The sequence below is a fragment of the Pinus tabuliformis genome, chromosome 8 (assembly GCF_031772625.1).
Source record: "Pinus tabuliformis cultivar Carrire ecotype Pingquan chromosome 8, CPIR1, whole genome shotgun sequence".
Classification (NCBI taxonomy): Eukaryota; Viridiplantae; Streptophyta; class Pinopsida; order Pinales; family Pinaceae; genus Pinus; species Pinus tabuliformis.
In genome coordinates, this window is record NC_142294.1 from 2,036,613,390 (window position 1) to 2,036,635,969 (window position 22,580).

Sequence of the window (22,580 nt, forward strand, 5' to 3'; positions counted from 1 at the left end):
AGTTGTAACAGGAGGTTGGTTTGTCTGTTGCTGACCAGGCTCGCTTGAGGAAGACGCCGGGGTTATTGTCAATAGATCTAGAGGCAGAGTTTGCAACCTCTGCTCTCTAAGTTTATTGAACTCAGTTAATGTCTCATCATTGTATTTCATTCTAGCAAGCTCTTTGGCACCCCACAATGTTTCGGCAGCGATGAACAGGTCATCAAACATATCCTCTTGATGGACGACTTTTGTTAATTTGGCCTGTTCTAGGGCAGTGTAGGCAGTTTTATGTGGATCATAGAGTCTGCTTGGGAGAGTGGCTAGGGATAAAGCTTGCATCTTTGTTGCCTCTTTTTCTGGATGTTTGAAATCATGCAAAGTAAAAACACCAATTCTTAAGGGAAAAGAGGGCCAGCCCCTCTTCTTCTCTTTCTTGAGAGTTTGTGTGACACTCTCGGCCATAATCTGGTAAGAGATTTCTCGGGCTAACAATTTGTCTGGAACATATAAAGGGAGAACATGTGGCTTGGCTTGGCTCCCATAAACTCTAATATAGGTGAAACGCTCTTCTCTGAACCAACTTGCTACAGCTGGTAAGTCGAAGGAAGCGAGATAGGAGATTTTGGGAATAGGCCGATCAAAAATGGAATAATGAATAGGGAGCATAAAACCATTGCAAATTTGATACAGATGGTCCTTGTAAGAGGACTTCCACAACTTCTGATGGTACAAATGAATGGGTGAGGGGTCTTGTGTGGTCCACCTCCAACCGAGGATAGGAAATTCAGAATTAAAACACAAAGTATCCATAATGTAAGCACTATAATAAAATGGCGGGATTTTCCTTTCGGTAACTCTGGATTTGGCTCTAAAGTCACGAACAGCTACAACCAACTTATCAGAAAGAATGGTGGCCCAATCCATGACAAAACTATTAACAACTGCTTCCATTAGGGGAACCATTTCTATGTCGAAATTAGCAGAGTCATGCAACCCCCATAGTCTACACATCATAATCCCCGCATAGCAATAGGGAGAAGCCAAGGAATCGACAGAGTACTTACTCGAGCTTTCGTGCTTGTGTTTGGCCGGGTTCTGCCTCCAATCCCGGATGGGTTCAGACTGTACTTCATTTTCGGCTGCGAATTTCTTGATGAAGGATTTGTTATAGATTATCTCCGGCTTGGGCAAATGATACATTTGCCTTAGGTGCTCTGGCTTGAACGACCCGAAAATCCTTCCATCTCTTGTGTGAAACGTTCTGTCTATGATTGGAATTTCCTCAATTGCCCATCGCACTACATCAGTGTAGGGAAGGACTTGCTCTCTGGCTGCTATCCTGTGGAGGAAGGAATCGGCCAAATCCTTAAGAGTAGCATCAGACTTCTTTAGCATATCCACACCAGCCTCTGTCACTATCGCTTTTGGTTGTTCAGCCTCTAATAGATTATATGTGCCCTGCCATGAAGTCCTATTGAGACCAGTGCACGTAGTGTCTGAAATTAGGCCTTTCTTGCTTTCTGCGGTAGTCTGTCCTGCAACAGACGTAGCAGCGGAGCCTGCGGTCCTCTTGGATTTCTTCCCCCTCATGCTCAGGCTTCTCTCAACAGATGAATTCTACACAAGTGCAAGAGAAATCGTAACAAGGAAATAACGATGACAATCCATAACGGGAAAGATATATCATTTGAAGCGTGGTGAGATTAATTCCCAAAAGTGGCTGCGGATCCAATCAGTGGGCAGATATTGCAGATGCATTAATGGTGATTTAAGGGCTGCTACTCATTAAATGAATATCACACCATTATCCAGCTGAATGACCCCCTTAAGCGTGCAACAGATATTTTGGCGGTTAGACGCGAGTGTTCGTTAATCGAAGGGGCAAAGTTTTTTAAATACACATGCGTTACCTTATCCCTGCATTAACGGCATTTTGAAATTTGTGCTTATATCAATCAGATATCATTATAACTTTAAATTTTCAAGTGATGATTTTTGAGAATGCCGACTACCAATGAGCGATACCATATCGCATCGGGGAATAGATGCTACACAATCTTTAGACAAGATCCTGCCGATTTCCGATTGCGATATCGCATCGCATCGGGGGTAAGACCCGAGCGCCTTATCGAAGTACATAGGATTCTGCCGACGGCTGATAGCGATATCGCATCGGGTCGGGGGTATAACTTAAAGTTTTTTTTCTTTACACATGAGGCAGCGCCGATAGCCGATCGCCGATATCGCGTCGCGTCGGGAGAAGAGTTATGTGCGCTTATTAAGTGTGCATGGAATATCGCCGATCCCCGATTGCGATATCGCATCGGGGGAAATCAAAATACCATTTTAATGCGTTTCTTATGCCATTGCGATATGCGATCTTGCGATCGCTTTATCGCAATAACAAAATAATGTTTCATTATTGGAACACTTTTATTCAAAAAGGTTTAAATACGTAAACTCATTTGATTATCATACCTTTTTGAACACAAAAGCATTGATGCCAATTAAATTTTAAAAGGGACCCATTCCATATAATAATTTTTTGTGTAAATGAAAATGTTATGGAATGGGGGGTTGTTGTAGAGCACAACAGGTTCCAACCTACTCTGATAATCATCATTTCGAGAATCTACCCGTTGTCCTGGTTTTGAGGTTCCAAAATTCGGCCCTGCTGCTCTGGTATCAGATCATAACATTCTTAAAATGGAATTTCATTGAGATTACGAAGTTCTGAGGTCCCAAGGTTCTAAGCCTTTCGAAGTTTCTAGGACATCAAGACCATAACTTCATCAATCAATAACATTTGATCCTGGAAGCCATTTCTAGACTTCCACATACCATTGGAAAGATTATTCAAAGCACTTTCCAGTGGATAAGTTACGATGTAGGATTTGATCCCTTTTCATACCTAAGAAATGGCTGTAAACTTTATTTTATTCCTTGCACCTTGTCCCTTCTCCTGTTCTTGGAATCCCGGACTCCCAACCACCATAGACGTTATTTTATGGCTTCTCTAATAAGCCTGCTACTATGGTGATTCTCTACGAGAGACTGCAGCAACCATAGAACTCTCCCTCATCTTGACACATCAAGCATATCAAAGTTATCATCTGTTGCCACAAACCTCCATGTTGATCTGGTTGACATCAATGGAAACACACTTACAACCACTAGCCATTTAGACAATGCCAATTGTCCAACAATCTCCCCCTTTGGCATTGATGCCAATAACATAAGCTCCCCCTGAAACCAGGCATGTTTTTATTCATTTTTCTTCTTCTCTAATGCACCAATAATCTTCTCCCACTTTGGCATCAATGGAAAAGGATTCCCTTGAATACCCCCCTAAACCACTACAATCTACTTTTCAATTTATCCCACATGTTGAGTAGCTTCCAATGTGTTGAAGAATCTAGGGCAATGTAGGTTAATAAGATTCTTCTAGCCATGATAAATATTTGTGAGAAATTTTTTACTTTTCTTATTAGCACAATCTTCACTTGTTGTTATTAGAGCGTGATTTCTCAATTCATCAAATAGTTACCAAAACAAAAGAGACAAGAACACAAGATGTTGGCTTTCTGCTAGGGCCAAAACCTCTCACTCTTTGAGAGGAAAACTCGTACATTATTATTCTTATAGAGATTATAGTTGACGAATACCAAGGCCATGACCCTTGAACAATTTAGCCACTCCAAGACCAAGACATAAATCCTCTTCTTCATCATTGTTGAGATCATGATCACTACTACAACACTGAGGCCATCACTACTGAACCACTGAGATCTTCATTACTGCTACAACACCATTTTTGCACCTTCATCGAGGTCTTCAACATAACAATGAGATCTCCATATACATGAATGAGAGTTGCACTTAGATCCATTGAGATCATGACTATTTCACCATAGCTACACTTTGCTACACTAAGATCATTGCTGCATCATTGCTACACCACCGAAATCTTCATTAGGATCATGACCTTGAAACTACATATTCATTATGGCTCAGATCACTATGCCAAGGTCATGACTGTATTCATGAGATAGAGTGAATTTCTGTGGGATCACTGTAATCCTTCTCATGATAATTATGTTGAGATTATGACTTTATCTAGAGAGTAGGCAGAGACAAAGAGTGTCACTTCAAGACCCTCCTCTTCACAAGCATGCTGAGACTGTAATCATGCTTCAATGATGACCGTGATCACCGTGACTGGGAGGTGGCCGAAACTATATCAAGGCAGTGAGGAGGCCGAAAATATAGTGGAAAAACTTCTGATATCCATCCTATAACTTCCCTCTGAAGCATTAAAAGTATTCGAGTTCTTTAGACTATACTCACTAAAATTTTGCTTGAGATTTCAAAGGCATCTGAGATCCTGAACCTCATTCGAAGTTGTAGAGATGTCCAAATTGTATGCTCTTGTAATGTGGATATTACATGCCTATTTATAGTCATTAGTCATGCATATAAGCTGACATGAGAGTATGCACTATTGTGTCTCCTTATTTGAGCCGATATGACTTCTTTTTACATTGTTTGGAGGCCAACTTCATCATGAGGGATTGTGCTTGTCTTTGGAGGGCTTATAGAATTTTCTATAGACTTGTATACATTGCACATAGGCTCAAGAAGAGCATGACTAATGACTAATTAATAATTATTATTATATTTTAATCATCATTTTATGGGACAATTAATCAATAACAATTGGTCATTATTATGAATTATTATAACTATAAAATTAATTATTAATCATTAATAATAATTATTAATTTGTTTGTTATATTAATTAGTTAATATGACTTAAACATATTAATTAATTAATTATTATATTAGTCAACCCTAAGCCTAATCACCTAAATTTTTTTTCTAATATAAATTAAATTTTTATAATAATTATATTAATATATTAATTAGTTTATTAATTAATTAATTAATTAATTATTATTATATTTAATTATTAATAATATTTAATAATAATTAATTATTTATTATACAATATTAATTAATTATTTATAATAATTGATTTCTATGAATGTAGTTTCATTCTAAATTAATTTGATTAATTAATATTTTAATTATTAATATCATCTTTGTTTAAGGAATTAGTAACTAATATGAATAACAGAAATTATGATTATGATCATTAGGTTTAATAATTAATTTATTGTAAACATATTAATTATTTATAATGATTTACATGTATAACAACAATATTATTAATATTAATTAAATATTTATTATAAAAATTAATTATTTATAATAATTAATAAGAATAAAATATAAATAAAATATATAAATATATAAATATATAAAATAAAATAAAAATATATAAAATAAAATTAAAAATTCCCAAGCCGACTCTATGTTCTCTATTATTATTCCTCCTCATTAGTATTTATTAAAAGTTTTCTGCTCTTCTTGTATCATCATTCTTCAACCCTGATGATGGATCCCACTTGGGATTTGAAACGTTGGTATAAAGATGTCGAAACTGTGGATTCTCCGATCAATAAAAATGACACAAGCCACAGATCTCTAAAATCCAAAAAGAGCATGACATTGAGACTTTGAATTAAAATAAATCCTAAGGCTCGCAATGGGAGCCACTAACAAATAAACCTCTTTCTCATGAAACCCATGCAACAATGCATACAAAAATAATTTTATTTCTTTTATTTCATCATTTACAAAGATCATGTCATTATGAAGACCAAACCTAGTTACACTTTATTCAATACTACCTCTTAACTAGGGAGGTATTCATAATGGTACTTGGTTATTCTCAATCTAAATATTTTTTCATAAGAAGAATTAGATTGGTAACCCATTTGTGTAGCATCATAGTAACCAACATTGTTTCCACAACAAGGCCTTGACTCACAACTCTACCTCTCATAAGATCAAAGCACAATGTTGGCAAGACCAATGACTATAGACACCTTCATCATTGTCTCTCAAGGTACATACCCACCCGGGTGTTCACTAAGTATGACCTTCTAGGACTATTCTTATCTTGGGTTCTGTTGAAGGCTCAAGAAATTGGGACTCCAACAAGGGGGATAACCACCTGGTCTGGACCTTAGGACAACTCCTTTTCTGTTTGGAATAGTGGCTCCGACTGGGGATGATGGGACCAGTTTCCCAATCTATTTATAATGCTCGTGCTAATAGGATGTTGTTTTTCATTTTTGGATTTTATGGGGTAAATACTTATTCTAAAGTTGATCTATCTTCTAACTATCATATGCAATCTATCATAATCAAAGAAAACATCTAACTTTAAAACTATCCTGGGAGTAACGTTTATATATGCGATCTAAAATGATTTCTGAAAGTAATTGATAATAAAGATCATTCAATTACGATAAGAAGAGAATTCGTTTAATAATGTTTGTTTCGTATAAAAATTTAGCTGAAATGATATGAGATATATATCGCATAAAGAGTCATTCATATATTCAACATAAAGAATAAATCATCATCACACAAAAGTAAAATAATGATAACTAAGAATTTAAACTTTCATACATAAATAACTTAAAATGATTTATTGCTTGATACACAAGTAAAAAGCTTTAGGAGATAGAAGTACCATTTGTAATACGTCCAGCTCATGTGCTCCAGCAAATATTGATCCACTTTCAAATCATTCAACATCAACTAAGAGTACAGAAGTGCAATTTCAGTAGAAGAGGCTGAACTCAAGTAGAAAATAAATCCTGTTCCATTAACTTTACCAAAACCTCCTCAAAGGGACAAAAGTTCATGTTCTAAAGAATGTCTTTGATAAAATTTGTGGACCCCTCTCTAAATGTGTGAGAGGGGTTTAAATACTAATCTATGAAAACTAAAAATAGAAATTAGAAAAATAGATGAGGAGGTTTAAATGACCTGCCTCATTTTAAACGAAAATAAACAAAAATAAAATAAAATATGCCTATGACTAATCCTGCATTTGATCTTTGAGATCGCAAATATCTAGCATAGGCTTAAGGAGTGTTGGTTGGTCGACTTCAGCTTTCAGTTGTCCTGTGAATACGACATTGGTGAGTGTTGGCATCATTTTCTCGGTGGAAGTAATCAGGTACCTCAGGGTCATCCATTGGCTGTACGGTTTCACTAGGTATTGCCAATACGCTTCCCAGTTCAACCTGGTCACTCGTTTGATTGCCTCTACCCTTTCCTCCACTACCTGTTTCCATACTGCTTGAAGCTGTTTTGCATTTGGAAGAAAGCCAGGGGTGGTTTCTGCTACCAAATTAGCATTGTGTAAATTCTCATTCACACACTCGATGGCACTGTTTGCTCCTGCTGCCGCATCCTCCATTGCCTGTTCAACTTCTCTGAGACGAGAATCCAAATTCACAAATAATATTTCTTTATGTGATTCATCTAATTCGGGCATGTCTGCTTTTTTCCCATACTTGGATTTCTACCAAATTAAGAAGTCTGAAACTTTCTTAAGAACTGCATCATATCCAAGTCACAATTCAACAATTTGATTCGTTATGTTATCGCTCATTTCGTAGTGAGAATTCCACTACAGAATCTTTCGGCATAATAACTCTTTATGGTGTAAAAGTTGGGAATTGAGGCCAAGTGCTTCTGTGAAAAACTCTTCAATATTTGGGTCATTTTATGCAGTTTTTCTATGCTCTATAACTGCACTTTTTGACCTGCTAAATTGCTCTCATGTGCTATCTGCATTTGCTGAAACTCCTGCTGAAGTTTAGCCAACTACATTTCTGCTTGTTGGTTGGTACTAGCCTGCTGTAGTTGTTGTTCTAATAAAAAAAAATTGTCTTCTTTTTCTTTGAGTAGCAGTTGTACCTCTGATGCCTTGTCAATGGTCGCTGAAGCATATGTGCCTGCGACCTGCGAGAGTCTAGTGAGGTTAGCCGATGGATCTGTGGATGGGTCTTTCCAGAGAACATCTAGGGGTTCATCCTTAGGAGTGAGCATGGAATCCAAATTTCTTTTCTTTCTCTGTATTTTAATGACGACTTTATGTTGAGGGCTGTAGAATACATCTAGAGGCGGAATTTCCTCTATTATCAATACAATCTCAGATGTGGGAGCAATGGGAATATGCTCTGTTTCCTGAGTGCTAAAAACCCCTCCTGTTACAATTTCAGTGGTCATTTCTTGTTGGTTTGTTGGTGGCTCTGTGATTTGGTCCCCCGTTTTGAGTATCTTATTGAAATTGTCCCATTGTTTCTAAATCAATCAGAAGTAGATTTTCTCACTGTGTAAGGGGAGTTGAGGTTTCGACTTGTTTTATGAGCGAAGTCTGCTGATATGACTTTGCTGTGGAATGGGCTGTGTCTTTAATCGATTCCTCACTCTTGCTGTGTTCATTCTCTAATGTTTTCTCAGATTGTTCGTTAGACTTTTCTGCGGACTCATTTCCAAAATTTGTTTTGGATTTTTCCTTTGAGTCTCCATCTATGCTTGCACTGGGAGTAGGATCTCTCATTGGCTCAATGAGTAGTTGGTCCAATGGGACCTTAGATAACCTCGTTTTCCTATAGTTATCAAATGTTTGGAGACCTTATTGATCAAAAAGTATTTGTGCCATATACGGTACTTTTTTGAAGGTGTTTTTTTGCAGGAAAACATCATCAAAGGGGTCTTTTTCATCGGTAAATATTCTTATTTTGACCATTGTGTTAAAATCTTTGACAATACCCAAGGGATCATATTGTCTTCCGAGGAAATTTGGTAATTGCAAAGATAATACATTGTCAACCTCTTTGAAAGCATGTCCTAAGTCATGCAATTCAAATACTCCACATGTTACAGGAAATTGAGGCCAAATGCCCTTCTTGGAATCCTTCAATATCTTACTCATCCCTCCTTCGTTGCATGTCTGATAGGCTATCTCTCTAGCCATCAATTTGTTTGGGACATAGAAAGGTAGAACATGGGGTGAGGCAACACTGCCGAGCACTCTGATATATGTGAATAATTCTTCCCCGAACCATCTGGCTACGGGGAGAATATCTACCATGGCTTCTTGGGAGAACCTAGGGGCATCTCAATTGTAAATCCTTTTGTGAATAAGAAGCATAACCCCGTGAAAATTGTTGAAGAAGTGTGGTGCGAAATTATAATCCCACATGTCTTTGTGATATATTTCAATAGGAAGTGGATTTTGAGCAGTCCACTTCCATCCCATAAGAGGAAACTTGGAACCAAAACAAATAGCATCCATAACATAGGTGCTCATGAAAAATGGAGGGCAAACCCTCAAAGCAATACTCGTTTTTCTTCTGTACTCTAAAATTGCTGTAGCTAAGTTATCAGACAGGATTTGAGCCCAATTCATTATTGTGGCGTTGACGACTGCATCTATTAAGGGTAACCATTCTGACGAGAATTTGGTGCTGTTTGGTTTACCAAACAATCTACATAACATAGCGGTAGCAAAACAGAAAGGGGAACTAAGAGAACAGGTGGTGTACATACCGTTCTTATCTTTATTGAGTCTTTCTTCATTGTTTGACCAATTCTTCGTGCATTCTTCCGGGTCTTCATTTTCCTTGACGAACTTCTCGAAAAACTACCTGTTGTAGATGGCCTGCGGCTCTGGTAGATGGTACATGAGTCTCAGGTTGTCTAGAGTAAACGACCCTATGAATTCTTTCCTTGCCGTCTTGAATTATTTGTCTGATATGTCTGCATCATCTATGATTCACTTAACCATGTCGGTATAATGAAGTATCTTTGGTCTTGTAGCAATGCGGTGCAAGAATGAGCATGCAAGTTCAGTCAGAGTACTAGCCGATGGAACAATCTCGAGCCATTACCCTGTTTTGATATTCAGTATGGCAATGTCAGTTAGTTATAATCTTTATGATCATGATAAGACAACTCTTGATGAGACCTCTTATTCTTTAAGTTAAAGTGTATAATTGGATTATACCTTGAATCTTGCAAATTCCTCAAGTGAGGGGGAGTCATTGGTTCCTCAAGAATTTTCCTGGATGACAATTGTAGAGTTTAAAAATAGCTTTTCCACAGAGAGTCTTTGCTTTGTTTTTTTTTTCTAAGTAAAGGCTAGTTCTATATTAAAGAAAATAAAAATATGTACATGGAGTTAGACCTTCCGAGGAGGCCGAGGCCAGTCCTCAAACAGTAAAATCTGGACCATACTGTCTATCCGTTCACTCTGATTTACAAAAAACATTTCATAATTCTGATTTTTCCTAGCCTTCTGACTACCTGGACTTGTACTGACAAAACCATCAGTGATAATAGGTATGCAAAACCAGTTCACATCATTGACTCTAACACAGATAAAGCTGACTGCAATAGACTGTAACAGACAGGAGTAGAAAGACTGAGACATTAGACTGAGACAAGTAGAATGAAGACTCTCCCTAAACATCGACACAAGTTCAAAATCTTTGACAAATGCACCCATTGAAAGTTAGGCCACCTGACTGGACGACGCTGGCTGCATCTCTTTCACCGGACTAGGCGAGTCTAGCCAAATGACGATGCCTTCCTCGTCCAGAATCGGCTCTCCCAAGCCAGGCTGCGAGCGGTCGTTGAGTGCGTCCATCTCCATAACAGACTTAGATGGCGGTAGGAATTCTTGAACCAAGATATCCTGAGCCGGGACCTCCTCTACCGGGGCATCCTGTACCGGGATATCCTGACCCTGGCCTTCCTTGATGCGGTGAGCTCTGTAAACTAAACCATTCATATCTCCCAAGAGAATGTCACTGTCCTGAGCACTTGCAGAGGCATGAGAGGTCGATATGGGATCACCGGGCTCTTCCTCAGAAATATACACAGTGAGATTAACTACCACCTCTGGTATGATGAGCCTGCTCGGGAACCTGAGACGGAATGTCTGATAAGTGCCTTGCGGGACAAGGCTCTCCTGCTCCGAGCTAGGGGAAGAGGGGGGAACAGAGGCCATAGGGGAGACAGGGTGCAAATCCTCAATGTCAGGGTCGACTCGAATGCCCGACCGCCCTCCTCTTCTTGGAATGCCTCTACTTTGCGGCATGGTGAATGCCAGAGATCTGAAAAGCCTTTCGACCCTTTGAATACTGGAAGCAAGAGTGTCCCGTCTCCCAACACAAGCATCTACAAAGGAATTCTGGTCATGAATTGGCATAGAAGTTACAATAAATAGAACAGAGACAATTAGCGATTCGGGAGGAGGACGCATCGCCATAAACCTGTTCCGCATCGAGTCCAGAGCTGCCATGCTCATCATGAATGTACAGTCCCCTCGGCTCTGATCCAAATTGCGCTCATCCGCCTTGAGCATTAAATGATAACCTCCCTTGCAGACCTCCGAGTACAGGTGCCTGCCATCCGTCATCGTCACAGGTGTCGTGGCAAGCTACATTATTAATGACAAGTAAAAGCACCCGCATCCGGGTGCGAATTCTCTATCAGAATCTTGTCATGAGAGACGATTTCCTACAGATTAGCCATTTGGTCCCTGGAAGGTAAGCTATCTATGGTACCTTCAAAGTGGTTTTCTTTTGCCTCCACTCCAAGGTTGGCTAGAAGGTCAGCAAGCTTATTCCCTTCTCTTCTGGTATGCTTGAAAGTGATTGCTTGGTGCTGAGAGAGCCAGTGATTAATTAGTTCGAGCCTCTGGGCCATTCTCCAGTTGCTGCTTACTTTATGAACTGGGGAGCCATGTTGAAGCTTTGTGGCCATTTTGATTATGATCTGCGAGTCTCCTTCTATGATGAGGGGAAAGAAGTTTTTTCCGTGTGCTATTTTAAGACCTCGCCATAGACCTTCCAATTCTGCTGAATTGTTTGTGTCCCAGCCTATCGAGCCCATGTAGATGCATAAAGGATTGCTGTTATGATCCCTGAAGACTCCTCCATAACCTGCTTGTCCTGGGTTTCCTTTAGAGGCCCCATCAAAGTTGAGTTGGATCATGTCATGAGGGGGTGGATTCCAAGAGCTTGCTTCCTGCCTGTGGTTGTTGTGATTCCTGCCAATGGTTGTACTATGGTTTATCCGCAGTTTCCAGTTATCCCAAACAATTTTTTCCTGAGGGAGAGTAGGAAAGTATTCCGAATGCCAATATTTTAGTGAAAGAGTCTCCATGATGTTTTGGTGGAAATTATTCCACAGTTTATCCAGCGGCATCGATTGATCTTTGAATATTCTTCGATTGCGCTCTTTCCATATATTCCACATCAATAGACCGGGAATGAGTTGCCACAGCGCATTGAGGAGATTACTTTGAAATGGGGTTTGGCTTCCCTTGCAAATGGTTCCTTTGAGGTCTCCTTCCACACTTCTTTCCATTTGACAGCGGAAAGCAATCTTCTCCCATAATTTCTTTCCAACTGGGCAATTTTGCATAAGATGGAGTGTTGTTTCTTCCTCTTGTCGACACATGTGACATATGGACGGTCCAGAGAAACTTCTCTTTCTGAGATTATCCCACGTTAGGATTCTGTTGTGACAGAGAAGCCATAGGAATGTAGAAACTTTCAGCCAATTGGACTTATGCCATACTTTTTCCCATAATTTTTCTTTGTTCACCTGCCCTTGAATGATTAAATTGTAAGCCTCCTTAGTTGTGAAAATTCCCTTTTCTCCGTAACCCCATCGTAAAATGTCCGGTTCTTCTGAGACTCTTATTTTCCTCTTTTGTAACTCTGCTTCGAGGAGATGTTGAGTCTGGATTGAGCTGTTCGGTAGGAGCTGATGAATATCTTTCCATTTCCGATGTTCCTGAGCTGCCGCTGTAGTCCAGAAATGGTTGAATTTGGCCAATTGGTGTCTCTCTCTCTCTTCTGCTAGAAGTTCCTAGAGAATTTCTTTGATTTTTGGCAACTGCTGCCATGAATCTTCCCAGAAACGAGCCATGTTCCCATTTTTGATCTCCCAGAAGCAGTGCTCTTGGATGAGATATCTGTGTTGGATGGCTGAGTTCCAGATTGCGGAGCCCGGACTTGTCTCAGTCATACGCAGTCTTTCTTCCATGGGATAGTTACTGGCATACTCGGCCATCCAAAGGGAAGCCCATGGGGTGTTAGGATGGGTAAGCCACCGCCACCAGATTTTAGCTCCCATCGTTTTGTTGCTATGCTCAGGGTCTCTAAGGCCTATGCCTCCTGCATACTCGGGAAGGCACACCTTGTCCCATTTGAGAAGAGCCCATTTTCGATTCTGTCCTGAGCCCCCCCACAGAAATTTATGCTGTAGATTCTTGATTTCTTTGAGGACCCACTTGGGGGCAGCTAGAATGGAGAAGAGATACAGAGGCATGGAATGAAGAACTGCTTTGATGAGAACTATTTTGCTGGCCATGTTCAGAGTTCGATTAGTCCATAGGAATAGACGAGCTTCTAATTTTTCTAACAACTGCTTCCAGGAGGAATGTTTGAGAGCTGAGGTCATAAGAGGGGCACCTAGATATTTGGAAGGCAGAGAGGCACAGGTGAAGCCTAGAATACGCTCAATGGCTCTCTGAGTAGAAACAGGGGTGTTGAAGAAAAAAAATTGTGATTTGACTCGATTGATAAGGGCACCAGAAGCGTCAGAAAAAGTGGATAGAATGGACTTTAGAAGACGAGCTTCCTGGACCGATGGATGACCAAAAAACATATTATCATCTACAAATTGCTGGTGGGAGTAGACCAGAGAATTGTTAAATGAGAGCCCTTTTAGCTGCCTATCAAGCTTAGCAGCCGTGATTCTTCTACCCAAACCCTCAGCCATAATTACAAATAGAAAGGGAGATAAGGGATCACCCTGTCTAATTCCTCTGGAAGGACGGAAGGTAGCTGAAGGGATGCCATTGATTAACACCGAGAAGAAAGCTGAGGATAATAGATGGTAAATCCATCTAACCCAAGAGTGAGCGAAGCCAAAAGCAATAAGAATTTTTTGTATGTAGACCCAACTGAGGCTATCAAAGGCTTTAGAAAGATCTAGTTTCAGTAGCATACCTGGCTTCTTAGTTAACTTTAGGGAATGAATTAGCTCATGCGTGAGAATGATTACATATGTTATTTGGCGTCCTTCGACATAGCCCGATTGTTCAGGCGAGATGACAAGCGGGAGAATCGGCTTGAGCCTGGTTGCAATGAACTTTGAGATGATCTTGTATATCATATTGCAAAGGGCTATGGGCCGGTATTTGTCAGGGGTGTTGGAATTTGCTCCTTTAGGTACTAGGGCAATGAAAGTAGCATTTAATCCAGGATACATCCATCTGAGCGCTCTGGATTCCTCCACAACCTGCCAGACTTCATTTTTTATCAAGTCCCAGAATTTGTGAAAAAAATTTGTTGTAAAGCCATCCGACCCTGGCGCTTTCCCCTCCTTCATTTGTTGCACGGCCTCTTCAACTTCCTGCATACTGATTTGATCAGTAGACTGTTATGCTCCTCCGTTATGACCTTGGGTATGTTCTGGATAAGTTGATTAATAGCTGGCATTCTGTTGAAGTCAGGCTCCTGGTGGGCTTTTTTGAAGTAATTTATAAATTCCTTTTCAATGCCATCATGTGTCTCAATCTTCTCTCCCTTCTCATTGTTAATATGAGTGATTTGGTTTATCATTCTCCTTTGAACAGTGGTTTTATGAAAAAATTTTGTGTTTTTTTCTCCACTTTTCAGCCATCGAATTCTGGATTTCTGCCGCCATAGTGTTTCTTCTTGCTTGGCTCTTTCTAAAATTTTGGATTCTATGGCCTGTTCCTGTTTTGAGAGTTCCTCTGTTCGCCCCTCATTGATAATGGATTGCTGTATTTTCTTCATTTCAGTATTGAGGAGAGCCTGGTCGGCAAAGATGTTACCGAATATTTTATGGTTCCATTGTTTGATGGCCTTTTTTAGATACTTGAGTTTTTGCTGGAACCTGGACATTCTTGTCCCTTCGGTCGGATTGAAATTGATCCAGCTTGATCTGACTAGCTCTTCAAATTCTGGATGGGAGAACCAAAATTCTTCAAAACGAAAAGGGCGTCTGAGATTGTTACCTGGCCTGTTCCATTGGAGCTCGATAGGCCAATGATCCGATCCAGAGAAGGGGAGAATGGAAGCTGTAAATTCGCCTCCGATGTGAATTGCATTATCTGAGATTAGGAAGCGATCAAGACGCGATGCGATTTGTTGCGCTCCTACTCTTTTATTTGTCCAGGTGAAGATACCGTTGCTTGTTGGAATATCCATTAACCAATTGCTGTTGATAAAGTTCTTTAGAAGGCTGTCATCATTGTTTATGTTACTTCTGCCCCCTTTCTTTTCTTCCATGCTGGCGATCATGTTGTAATCCCCTCCAGATATCCATAGCGGGAATGGTCTATCTTTGTTGAGCTCTGACAATGTATTCAGGAGGTAGTTTTTTTGAGCAGTATCCTGTGGGAAGTAAACATTAGTTAGCAGTCCATGGGCATTCGTACCTGAGAGATGGAATGTGGCTTGGATGAAGTTTTTGTTAGCTTGGATATTGTTGAGATGGATGATCCGGGCATCCCAAAGAATTGCTAGGCCTCCCAAGGCTCCTTGTGCATCCACCGCTGTGACTAGCCCTCCTGGCCAAGCCTTCGCAGCTATTCTTTCCAAAATTGTGGAGCTACACTTTGTCTCCTGCAAAAAGAGAATACTGGGTTTTTCTTGCATCAGCATATTTTTTAAGATTCTGCCTTTCCTTGGGCCATTGAGCCCTCTGATATTCCAAGATATTAACTTCATTGAGAAGGGTGGGGGTTTGCATTGAAGTACTTGGTCAGTTTGGCATACCTCCCTGACTCCACCAGTATTTCTCCTATCTTGATTGTTCTTTCTAGGGTTGTTTTCCTTCCCCTTTTCTTACTGTCCTTGGTGATAAATTTTCCATCCCATGGACTTCCGATCTGGACCCCTAGAGAGTATTTCTTCTGTGCCCTGTTTAGCACTTCTACTAGGTTGTCGACTTGCTTTTCTGGGATTTTTTCAAAGTTCTTTGTGCGACAAGCATGTTCCAAGCCTAATATGTCAAGCTCCCCTATATCTAAGGGCTCAGGGTCTTCTTCCATGACTTGGGGCGATTGAAAAATGTCCTCAGCCTCGATTGAGGCTTTTTCGTTTGGCTGCGAGTACTCCACATCAATTCCTTGAGTTTGCCCTGACATGGTTTTAGCTGTTGATATCAGGTGCTCTTGACCTGTATTTTTTTCCTCCTTGCACTGATGTTTCACCTGGCTGTTTTTGATGGACCGCTTCATCTTTCTCCTGTTCCTCGTCCGAACCCTGCTCATCGGTTTTGTTTAGAGCTTAAAATCTGTTGCTGGTTGTGGGCGTTGCTTTGTTGCTAGGATTAGCTTTGGGTTTGCTGGTGGCTTTTTTATTTCCTCTCCTTCTATTGACTACCCTGGTGAATCCATCTGGGGTGTGATTATCAGATTTATCTTGATAAGAGGGTATCTTATTTTGAGGGCAGTCTCTATAGAGATGCCCTATATCATGGCATTTCCTGCATCTAAACGACACCTACTCATAATCAATGACTTGAACCCATTCCGAGTCTTCATGAAAGAAACTTACCGTATCTGGCAGCGGCTGTTTGAGATCCATGTATACGCAGATCCGAGCATATGAAGTGTGTATGCATAACTTTGTTTCCTCTGCAACCTTTACAAATTCACCGATAGTATTCCTGATTTCCTGTAGAGACTTTTCCTCCCAATATTCCCATGGCAGTGAGTAAAGCCTTATCCACACTGGCGCACATGTCAGATGCTCCTTATCTAGGTTAAATCTTTCTACCAAGCCTTTGAGAAATAGACCTGCTAAGTTGAAAAAATAAGGACCTCCCTCCAGAATTCTAGTTCGGTCTTCCAGACAGTTGAAAACTGCAGTGAAGAAGCCCTTGGCTCCCAAGTGCAGCATTATATCTCCTTTTGGACCCCATTTTGTGCTGATCCAACTTCTCAGAGCCCTTTCTGTTGGCCAAATCCCTATAAACTTGCCGATCAGCGCATGATCTCGCATGTACTGTATCCTGGCATTGATTCGTTCACTTGGGAAGTACACCCGTGGTCTATGGGTTGCTACAGGTTTGCAAGTTGAGGAACTTGCTTTGTTTCTGTCCTCTGTGTCAATGTCCTTACCCTTTTGCTGTCTGGTATCCATTGTGCTGCCGCTAGCCCCATTTTCGTTCTCTCTGTCAGCCGTATGCCGTGATCTGTTACCCGGGGACGGGGGAGGCTCCTGGCCCTCCCCCTGAGGGGGGATCATTTGTCTTGTCTCTTATGGTCGCGCCCTCCTGCGCTCTGCCTCACCAGACGCTGCCGCAGGTACCTGGTTCGACAGTCCTACCGCCTGCAGGTTTTCGTCCAAACCCTAGGGCTATATGCAGTCTTCGGTGCTCATCCTCTCCTATCCCATCACGCCATTCACATCGAGAGTCTTTGCTTTGTTATTGATACCTTTTGTGACTGATGTAAGGAAAACTTCTTCCTAAGGTTGATTCTAACCAAAACTCAGATAGTTGAAACAGAAGAACAGACAAAATTTTTCAAAATAATAGCACTTAACCATATGTTCCATAAATGGAGATTAATTTTCATAACCATTCCTACTTATACAATCGAAAAAACAAAATTTAAATGAGAAACTATTCTTTTCGTGAAACCAAAAGTGAACATTCTCAACTTGTTTTATTATCGAAAGAAAACTTAACTGAAGCTATGATATATAGAAAAATAGAAGAGATCATCTTCTATGGAAAATATTTCTTTAGGACCTGTCCATTAACAGGTAAAGATTCCCTTTTCCCTGCTAAATCTTGTAACATGAAAGTTGATGGGCCAATGAGTTCGACAATCTGGAATGGTCCAAGCCACATCCGTTGGAATTTAGTATGCTTGCCTTTCTCTTCATGGGCTTTATCCCATTTTAATACTAAGTCTCCAAGTTGAAAATCTTTTCTAGATACTGAGTTTGAATCAAAAGAGGCTTTAACTAATTGTTGATGATGCGCGTGGGTAATTCTGGCCTTTTCTCATTCCTCTTCAAGTTTAAGAATTTGTAATTGTCTTAATTGCATGGATGAGGAAGGAGTTTCTTCAATGAATTGAACTAAGGCTAGTGAAGGAATAGCTAGATTTGTTGGTAAGACCACTTCTTTCCCATAAACTAAATTAAAAGGAGAAGTGCCAATGGAAGTTTTTTGAGTTATTCGATCTGCCCAGAGAGCATACACTAAAGACTTATGCCAGTTTTTGTGGCTTTGATCAATAGTCCATTTAATAATTCTAATAGGGTTTTTTTTTGTTGATTCGGCTAACCCATTTCCTTGTGGATAATAATTAGCAGAATATTTGAGTTTGAAACCTCTTTTGGGAGCAAATTCTGTCATGGCATTGCCTGAGAAATAAGATGCATTATCAAACATTAAGGTAGAAGGCAAGCCAAACCTGGTGATGATGAATTGATCTACAAATTCAATGATATCCTCAGAGTTGGTTGTCTTGAGTGGAACTACCTCTACCCATTTGGTAAAGTAGTCAGTAGCTATAAGGATGTATTTATGCTATTTAGAAGAATGAGGAATGATCTCACCTATTATGTCTAATACCCATTGTTCAAATGGTTGATCAATGTTGACCGGTTGTAATGGCAATGATGGTTTCTTCTGTCTTCCAGCAGTAGTTTGGCAAATCTTACATCTCCTTACGTAACTATGTGCATCTTTAAATAGATTTGGCCAGTAGTAGCCAGCACACAGAATTTTGTATGTTGTAGCATCTCCTGCATAGTGTCTGCCCGCTGGTCCGTCATGGAGTTCCTGCAATACTTTTTCTACTTCAGATTTCTCGAGGCATCTAAGGAGAACAGAATCATAATTCATTCTAAACAGTACATCATTGATGATTTGATATTGTTTAGCTTTTAGCCTCAGGGTTCTTTTCTTTGTGTAATTCAAATGTGGAGGGGCATATTCATTTTTTAGGTAGAAAATGATATCAACATATCTTGATTCAGAGTTGTTTAGGCTTACCTCATAAATTTTCACTTCACTATTTGGAGGCTACGACTCTGATATGTTCGATGCTCTTGCCAACATCTTGTAAAAAACTTGACCTTTTACGATGTTTGCTGGTTTAATTTCAGCGTCATATTCTTGCAGGGCCATGACCCAATTTGCTCTCTTTTTGCCCACATCTTTTTGTACCAGAAGATTTCTTACTGCTAGAAATGGTACTATTATTTTGGTGTGAGTCTTGAGAAGGAAAGGTCTGAAGTGTTTAATTGCTTTGAAAATAGCATAAGCCTGTTTCTCAACATCAGAGTAATTTAATTCAGCTCCTTGTAAATTTGAACTAAAGAAAGCAATTGGGGCTTCGGCTTTATCTTGATTCGCTTGTGTCAGTATGGCGACATATGATTTCTCGGAGGCAAATGTATATAAAGTGAAAGGATTGGAAAAATTCGGCGTTGCTAGAGATGGGGCATTTATAATTGCTTGTTTTATCAAGCTGAACGCTTCATGTTCCGAATGACCCCATTTGAAGAGAGAATTTTTCTTTATCATGGCTTGGAGGGGTGACACAATCCTTGAGAAGTCAGGGACAAATCTCTTAACAAAATTTATCTGACCAAGGAAAGACTGCATTGCTTTTTTATTATGGGGTAAAGATATCTCAAAAATTTCCTTGATCCTATCTGGGTCCATATGGATTCCTGATTTGGATACTATGAATCCAAGAAGTTTTCCTTCAATCGACGTAAAAAAATATTTTTTGGGGTTAAGCGAAATTCCATATTTTTCATGAAAATGAAAGATTTGTTTTAGGTCTTTGAGATGATCACTACGTTTTTTAGAATATACCGTTATGTCGTCTAAGTAGATTACCACTGACCTGTTTACTAATCCCTTAAATGCAATGTCCATGGCTCTTTGAAACGTGGCACCAAGATTGATTAGCCCAAATGGCATCTTTTGATAAGCATAGGTGCCCCATTTCATTCTGAACATAGTTTTCAATTGATCATCCGGGTGGACTAAGATTTGATTATACCCTAAGAAGTAGTCTAAAGAGGACATTAACTTTGACCCTGTGACTGATTGTAATATCTGTTCCATGGGGGGCAATGGAAAATTATCCTTTTGGCAAGATTTATTGAGGTTGTGAAAGTCTATACAAATCCGAATATCACCATTTTTCTTTCTGACTGGGATGAGATTGGAGACCCATCTGGAATGTCTGACAAGAAAAATAATCTTGGCTCTTAGTAATTTGTTTAACTCAGATTTAATTTGGCTTTCCAAATTAGGATGTATTTTCCTTAATTTCTGCGGAATAAGTTTTTCATTGGAGATCATAGGAATTGTATGCTGGATAATTGAAGTGTCATAGGTTTTAAGATCATCGTAATTCCAAGTGAAGACACTCTTGTATTGTTTCAACAATCGAATAAAAGCTGATTTTTCTTCAGATGTCAGGCCAAGACCTAGGTTGATGTTTTGTGGTTTCATGTCCATCCCCAGATTGATTAATTCATATCTCAGAGTCGAACTCTAGAGTTTTGAATTGGTGGATCGTTTAAATTTGTCCTTTAAGTCATATAGGTCCTCTAACTTGACTAGGATTTTGGTATAGCGTTATCGTTGTTTTCTTGTTCCAGTTGATTGTCATGTCGATCTTTGTCAATTATCTGATCACTGTAAGAGCCTTCTACAGTAAGAAAACTCACGATAGCAGGGTCATTGTTGAAGAATCTCCAATTGGTAATGTTAATAGGAATAGAGGGTCTAAAAATTAATTCAATAGAGAATCTATCTGGGCTGTAGTCCTCTGATGGAATAAGCTTGGAAGCTACATTAGCAAGAAGATTGGCGTTAGCGTTTTGGAGTCTTGGAATAGATGAAATATTAAACGCTGTAAAGTGTGAGGTTAGGTCTTGTATTAGGGATTGATAGTGTTTCAAATGCCCCTATAGACAGTGTATTGTATTCCTTACTTGTCTAATGACAATATCAGAGTCTCCAAATACTTGAAGGTATTTGATATTAAGTCTGATTGCTTTGTATAACCCTTGAACCAATGCTTCATATTCAGCGGTGTTGTTTGTGCAATTGAATTCAAGTCTACATGCTAACATGGTTTTTTCTCCTCTTGGAATAACTAATATACAACCTGCTCCTGCTCCATCATTGGATTTAGAACCATCGAAAAATAATTTCCAAAACAAGGTTTTATTTACTGGTTTATCTACAAAATTGATACATCTAGAAGTGTCAGTTTGAGAAAAATTTTCTATCTGAGATAAAATGGAATTTTCCAAAAAAGGTGAAGTGTGAGCATTGAAATTTCCTAAGAATGACTCAACAGAATAATTTCTGATTATGTTGTTGTTATACGCTATAGGCTCGTTTTCTCCTTCTAACTCTGTCACTATCTACTTTTGATGTTTTTCTCGTTCAACTTTGATATGATTTGGTTTGTCATTGTAGGGGAGCCACATATGAGACCAATCAGTTGCAAAGTAACTGTGAAGCTTTTTTGACCAATCCCTACTGAGGATTAGTCCATAAAATTCAGGAATGTCAACCACAAGTATATCAATGACTTGACACACTTTTGGGTTTGACGAAAGTCTTATGCTTACTTGATTAAGTTCTCCGATGACTTCGACTTGAGACCGATCTAGCTATACTATTCATACTGCAGATTTATGAGGCTGAACATTTAATTTAGTGCAAATCGTCTTAGGTAAAATGTTAGATGATGCACTAGAATCAACTAAACAGTTGTGCAATTTTTTATTAAAAACTTCAAAAGTAAGGATAAATGGCGGAGTATGGGATTTGGATCTTCCACCAATCAGAGCAATGTCAGTTGGGTCGATTTTATTTGCAATGCTAGTTGGAGGTCTTCCCATTTTATGAGTAGCATGTGAAATCACAGCGGCGAGAAGAGGCGTAGTAGGTACTGCATTGACTTCATTCAAGAGTAATTTATGTTGATGTTTTAACTTACTGAGCTCATGAAGAGTAATGTTTTCTCTGGTTTTCTTCATATCTTCAACAATGTTGTATTCCATTTCATCTGAGATGATAAGCATTTTTGATGAAGATGTCGAATCAGATTGGATTGGGTTTATTTGAGTAGACTTCGGTGAGGATTTTTTACCTACGATTTTATCCCTGGGAGGTGGAATTGGGTTTTTCTATTTTGTACTAGACTGTGGAGGATCGAGTTGATTTCTACTTCTAGTGGAAACAGGTAATTCATCTTGGTCTTCCTCATTTGGAAGAATGAAGTTCCACATTCCTTGTAGTTCTACAATTTCTTCATTGTCGGTTTGTTCCTCATTTGAAACTTCTTCCTCTTCCCCTTCTAACTCAACATTTGTTATAGCATTTGGAGTTTTAGAATCGGTTGGAGGATTTCTTTTATAGGGTCTAAAATATTTCTTGGAAGAGGTTTCTACTACTTGTTTCTTTATATCAACCATTTCATTGGACATGGTCTTCAAAACTTTTTGTAACCCTTCCAAGTCGAAAGGGTCCTTTATTTGTTTCTTCTTAGAATCCTCTCTAAAATATACTTTTTTAGATTTCCTTTCATCTAAAGAGCTTTTGTTTTCAACGGCTAG